This window comes from Schistocerca piceifrons, chromosome 5 (assembly GCF_021461385.2).
Source record: "Schistocerca piceifrons isolate TAMUIC-IGC-003096 chromosome 5, iqSchPice1.1, whole genome shotgun sequence".
In the NCBI taxonomy this organism is placed as follows: Eukaryota; Metazoa; Arthropoda; class Insecta; order Orthoptera; family Acrididae; genus Schistocerca; species Schistocerca piceifrons.
The window spans coordinates 163139296-163145946 of NC_060142.1; positions in this window are offsets into that span (position 1 = coordinate 163139296).

A 6651-nucleotide genomic window follows, 5' to 3' on the forward strand; every position below is an offset into this window, starting at 1 on the left:
TCGTAATTGTAGTCGCTGACTCGGAATTCAAGATAACGTGCTGAGTCTTCCCTCCCGAGAAATCCTCAATCAAGTCACAAACTTCGCTTGACAGACCATAGGATCGTGCTCTTGATAATAAGCATAGGTGTGGTACCAAGTTAAATGCTTTTCGAAAATCGAAAAATTTGCATCTACCGGACTGCACTGACCCGTAGCGTTCAGGATGGTATGTGGACACTTTGCAAAAACTGAAGCGCGCCGTCAAGTCCTAACCCCCAGGAATGTTGATGGACAGCATGATTGTGTTGCAAAATAACGCTCATTCACATATTGCCAAGGTTGTTTCCACTAGGCTGTAGAAGTCCCACAGCGAAGCTCTTACACATCCTCCATAGAGTCCCGGGCTCTCCCCATGCGATTTCCATATTTTTGTAGCCCAGAAGAAAGACATTCGTGGCCATCGACTAGCTTCGGACAATGGGATTACTTCTGAAATAATAAATAGTTTACATATTGTTTTTGGTCTGTCTCGTTTTCACTTGACTGCACTTTATAAAACATATCAATGTGAAGGTTAATGGACCGTAGACGTTTGGATCACTTCTGTTACTTTTTTTTGTAGACGGCAGAGTATTCGATCGATTGCTGAAACTGTATGAATTGCCAAACAATGCTTAAGGCAAATTTTACATTACCAGTTTAATATGAGAAAAGTGTGTGCGAAACTGGTGCCAAAAATTCTCACGATCGAGCAAAAACATCTCACGCTCGAGCAAAAACACTAGTGAAAATATTTGTATTGACACTATTATGAATACCACTGAAAATGATACAAATTTCTTAGGAAGAGTGATCACATGCGAAGAATCTTTTTTTTTTTCCTTCTTTACTTTTGATCCAGAAACTAAGCGTCAATCTGTGCATTGGAAGGGCCCAACTTCACCGAGAGCGAAAAAATCTGGAATGATCAAAATTATGATTCAAAGCGATGATGATTTTTTTCGATATTCATGAAATTCTTTATCTTCGCTGGGTTATTGAAGGTCAAGCTATTAATCAACATTATTATCCTGCAGTTCTTGCTCTACTCCATGACAAAGTAAGAATTGTGGGTTCTGCGTTAGGACTCTGAATTGCCTCATACCGCATTGTCTGTTAAAGAGGTATCTGGCATAGTACAGCATCCCAGTGTTAGACCACTCACTTTACTCACATGACGTAGCACCATGTGTTTTTATTTATTCCCTACAGTCAAATCTGCTTTAAAAGGAACGAGATTTCCGCCCATTGAAGTACTGAAAGAGGAAGCGGCATGTGTCATCAAGGAGCTCACAAATGAAAACTTACAGCATTGTTTCCATCAACGGAAAATTCACACGGAGCGTTATAGGCATAGAGGAGGGGAGTACGGGGTTGGTTTGATAAGTCCGGTAAAGTTCCATGAAAGAATGGAATATTTTTCTTGCGCCTTCATGGTTGGTAAGCTTGATTGTTCCAAGAATGTACAGCAAACAGATCATTGCTGACAGCCTAATGACTGGTCAGTGTGTCGACTGCGACTGAAAATGGAGAAAACCGAGTTTCGTGCTGTTATTAAACATTTTCATTCCAAGAATTGGACGGCTGCACAAATCAAAACAGAATTGTATGACGTTCACGCGGACTCTGCATCATGACTGAAGGCCATTTACTTCTGGACTAATAAATTCAAACGTGGTGGGACAAGCACCAAAGACGAAGCGCGCTCCGGACGTCCAGCTGAGGTCACCACAAAGGGAACCACTGACAAAATCCACGGTATGGTAATGCAAGATCTCCGAATAAAAATTTGTAAGATTACCGAGACTGTAGGCATCTCAACTGAGCGAGTACGTAATATGCTGCACAGAGAATTGGCTATGAAAAAGCTGTGTGCGAGGCGGGTTTCGCGACTGGTCACAGTCGATCAAAAGCGCATCCGGCACAACATTTCAACAGCATGTCTGGCGATGTTTATTCGTAATCCGCAAGACTTTTTTGCGCCGATTATGGCTGCTGATTAAATCTAGATCCATCGGTATACACTAGAGTCAAAATGGCAGTCAAAAGAATGGTCAAAGACTGGTGCAAGTGCACCGAAGGCAACGACCATTTTGTTAGCTGGTAAGGTGATGGCTACTGTTTTTTGGGATTTCCAAAAAATAATCGCCACAGATTACTTCTAAAAACGCAGAACAATAACTGGATCCTATTATGCTTCAAAACTGGATCGTATGAAACTTGCGTTGGCTGAAAACAGACCAAGGCTTGCATGTAAAAAAGTGCTCTTTCACCAGTATAATGTACCATTCCACACAACAGCGATAACAATGCCGAAAGTGCGTGAACTGGGCTTTAAATTGGTTCATCAACCACCCTACTCACAAGACATAGCCTCAAGAGACTTTTTGCTGTTCTCTAACGTGAAATTTTAGCTGTCTAGGAAGATGTTTAGCAAACTCAAGTGGCAGACTATGCGAGAGAGGCGCTCTGCACCGCGGTGTAGCTTGCTGTCCAGGTTTCGAGAGGGTGCGTTTCTGGATGAGATATCGAATATATTGCTTCCCCCTACTTATACCTCCCGAGGAGATCACGTATGTAAAATTAGAGAGATTCGAGCGCGCACGGAGGCTTTCCGGCAGTCGTTCTTCCCGCGAACCATACGCGACTGGAACAGGAAAGGGAGGTAATGACAGTGGCACGTAAAGTGCCCTCCGCCACACACCGTTGGGTGGCTTGCGGAGTATAAATGTAGATGTAGAAATTTTCATCACATGAGGAAATGAAAAAAGTCAACGAGTATTTTGCAGAGTTTGACAGAACCTATTTTTCCGGTGGAATGAAAACGCTGGAAGATCGACAGGTCAAGTGTATATCCCTCAGAAGAGAATATGTCGTGAAGTTGTGGAGTTCTTTACCAAACAAACATTTTTTCCTTGCTTTTTACCAGAATTATCAAATCACCGTCGTATGTTGACGATGACAATAACTAAATATTAAGTCTTTGAAACAAAATGTTTTAAAGCATTAGTCCTGTTATTTTATAGTCACACATCGTACGCTCTCATGGAATTATAGACAGTGGAAGGTCTCTGAGCTATGCTGAAGCGCTTCTAGAGACAACAGCATCTCTCGATCATCCGGGATATACGAGTGGCAACGTTGTTGCTCGTATTTGAAGTTTTGGGTTTTGAATTTCAGAATTTGCACCGCCCAGATTCGTAATACCTCCTTTTCAAAACTACCAGAGCCGGAGCTGAAAATTCAAACGGAATTTCTGGCCTTTCACAGTCGGAGACGAAGCTCCGTTACAACCCCGTTCCCGATGTCTCAACTGAGACTGTGAAAATGTTTACAAGCGCCCCCTCTCCCCCGCCGCCGTTCTCAGGAAGCGCCTTCAACGACCAGAGTTAACGAGACACGGGAAAGCGGGACCGCCGATGTGCAGCAGCTGTTAATCCAACTGCTATGTCTACAGCACGCGGAATTTAGCGGTGTCCGTCTAGTGCTACGCGGAGATGCGGCGCTCTCCCAAAGTTGATTGGTTGGATTAAAAGGGGGAAAAGGGACTAAACTACGAGGTCATCAGTCCCTTGTTCCGAATAAAACAATGCTACAAGTGTGAGAATAAAACGAAAGAGACTGACAAAACGGAATGAAAGGAAAAATTACAAGAACGATGAAGGGCAACAAAAATGTAAGTGGGCAAAAGGGGTAAGAAAACCGCAAAAACGCAAGAAATGAGATGAAGAGATTAAAACAACAAAGCGGATTACCAAGGCTGGCTGACCATGAGAATAAAAAAGAAGCCAGCCACTCTGCAACACATTAAAACCTCCACCCCAGAAGCACTCGGTCGGGGGACACAGACCGACAAAAGACATGCGCTAATACTTAGATCAAATGACAAAACCCACCCTCACGAATAAAACGTAAAACTAAATCATCCGATGAAGCGTTGTCAGATAAAATTAGCGGAAACGAGTCCGGTAACCCAAGATTTTGTCGCTGGGCAATCAACCAAGATTTTGTCGCTGGGCAATCAAAGTGGGACAGTGCACCTGAATATGGGACACTGTCAACCGGGCGCTGCACCGACACTCGGTCGGGTCTTCACGGCGCACGAGGTAACCGTGGATCGCCCAAGCGTGGGCAAAGCGGAGCCGGCAGAGGACAACTGATTCCCTGCGAAAGGCCCGCATGGAATACTTCCACACATTCGTAGTCTCCTTCATGACAAGCAGTTTGTTGTGTGTCCTGTTATGCCATTCCGTCTTCCAAAGCCCTAAAACCCTACGACGTAAGTCAGAACGCAGGTCAGGTTCAGAGATGCCCATCTCCAAAATCGGTTTCTGCGTAGCCTGTTTGGCCAGCTGTTGGCAAGTTCGTTGCCTGGGATGCCGACCACTGAACGACGGGATCTGTCCAGGGCATAGATGGCTCTGAGCACTATGCGACTTAACTTCTGAGGTCATCAGTCGCCTAGAACTTAGAACTAATTAAACCTAACTAACCTAAGGACATCACACACATCCATGCCCGAGGTAGGATTCGAACCTGCGACCGTAGCGGTCGCTCGGCTCCAGACTGTAGCGCCTAGAATCGCACGGCCACTCCGGCCGGCAGGGCATAGATGGACTCATGGATGGACGCTAAGAAAGGATGGCGACGGCAGCACTGGTCGATAGCTTGTAGGTTGCTCAAGGAGTCAGTACACAGAAGAAACGACTCCCCAGGGCATGAACGGATGTGCTCAAGAGCACGAGACATAGCCACCAGCTCTGCAGTGAAAATACTGCAGCCATCGGGCAAGGAATGCTGTTCAAAATGGCCTCTGTGGACGTAGGTGAAGCCAACATGACTATCAGCCAGCGAGCCATAGGTGTAAACCACTTCAGAGCCCCGGAACATGTGAAGACTCGATGAGACGTGAGGCCGGCCGGGGTGGCCGAGCGGTTCTAGGCGCTACAGTCCGGAACCGCGTGACCGCTACGGTCGCAGGTTTGAATCCTGCCTTGGGCATGGGTGTGTGTGATGTCCTTAGGTTAGTTAGGTTTAAGTAGTTCTAAGTTCTAGGGGACTGATGACATCAGAAGTTAAGTCCCATAGTGCTCAGAGCCATTTGAACCATTTGAGGAGACGTGACAGCGGAGAGTGGCAGGAGTAACTGAGTTCTTAGGATCATGCGAAAGATCCAGACGAATCTGTGGCCTAGGTGTACACCATGGAGGTGTAAGTGGACAGACCTGGATGGGAGGTGGTAAAGGGAAGGACTCCAGACAGAAGGGATTGCACGCGAACCGCAATCGTTAGCCCTGACCTGGGCCGCCGATGCGGGAGATGAAATGCCGCGCGTGGAAAAAGGGGATGGTAATTCGGTTGCTCGGAACTACAAATGTGTGCAACGTAACTCGCGAACAGTTGTGCACATCGGATCTGCAATGGAGGGACTCCGGCCTCCACCAGGACACTGGTCACAGGACTCGTTCTAAAAGCTTCCGGTGCTAGGCAAACGCCACAGTGGTGCACTGGGGCGAGTACACGCAACGCTGAGGGCGCCGCCGAACCATAAACCAGACTCCCATAGTCAAGGCGGGATTGAACAAGGGCTTTGCAGAGCTGTAGCAGAGTAGCGGGATCTGCACCACAGTTGGTGTTGCTCAGTCAGTTGAGGGCATTGAGGTGCTGCCAGCACTTCTGCTTAAGCTGAAGGAGGTCAGGTAGCCAAGTCAATCGGGCATTGAAAACCAGTCCTAATAATCGATATTTCTCCACTACAGTGAGTGGATCATCATGAATGTAAAGTTCTGGTTCCAGATAAACGGTATGATGCCGACAGAAGTGCATGACACACGACTTAGTGGCCGAAAACTGGAAGCCGTGGGCGAGAGCCCATGACTGCGCCTTCTGGATGGCTCCCGGTACGCGCCGCTCAGCTACACCAATATTGGTGGAGAAGTACGAAAAGCAGGAGTCGTCTGCACATAGAGAGGGTGAGACAGACGGCGCTACAGCTGCTGCTAGACCGTTAATGGCCACTAAAAATAGTGATACATTCAATACAAAGCCCTGCGGGACCCCACTCTCCTGGATATGGAGGGAACTATGGGAGGCACCAACTTGGACACGGAAAGTACGGAGTGACAGGAAATTCTGGATGAAAATCGGGGGCGGGCCTCTGAGACCTCACTCGTATAATGTGGCAAGGATATGATGGCGCCAGGTGGTGTCATACACTTTGCATAGATCAAGAGACACGGCAACCAGGTGTTGGCATCTGGAAAATGCTGTTCAGATGACAGACTCGAGGGACGAGATTATCAGTGGTAGAGAGACCCTGACGGAAGCCTCCCTGACATGGAGCCAGTAGGCCATGTGACTCCAGGACCCAACTTAACCGCCGACACACCATACGTTCCAGCAGCTTACAAAGAACGTTGGTGAGGCTGATGGCCGACAGAGCTATCCACATCAAGCGGGTTTTTAATGGGTTTGAGCACCGAAACGATGGTGCTATCCCGCCACTGTGATGGAAAAGACGCCATCGCACGAGATCCGGTTGAAGATGACAAGATGGCACTTGTAGTCAGACGAGAGATGTTTAATCATCTGACTGTGGATCCGACCCGGCCCAGGAGCTGTGCCGGGGCA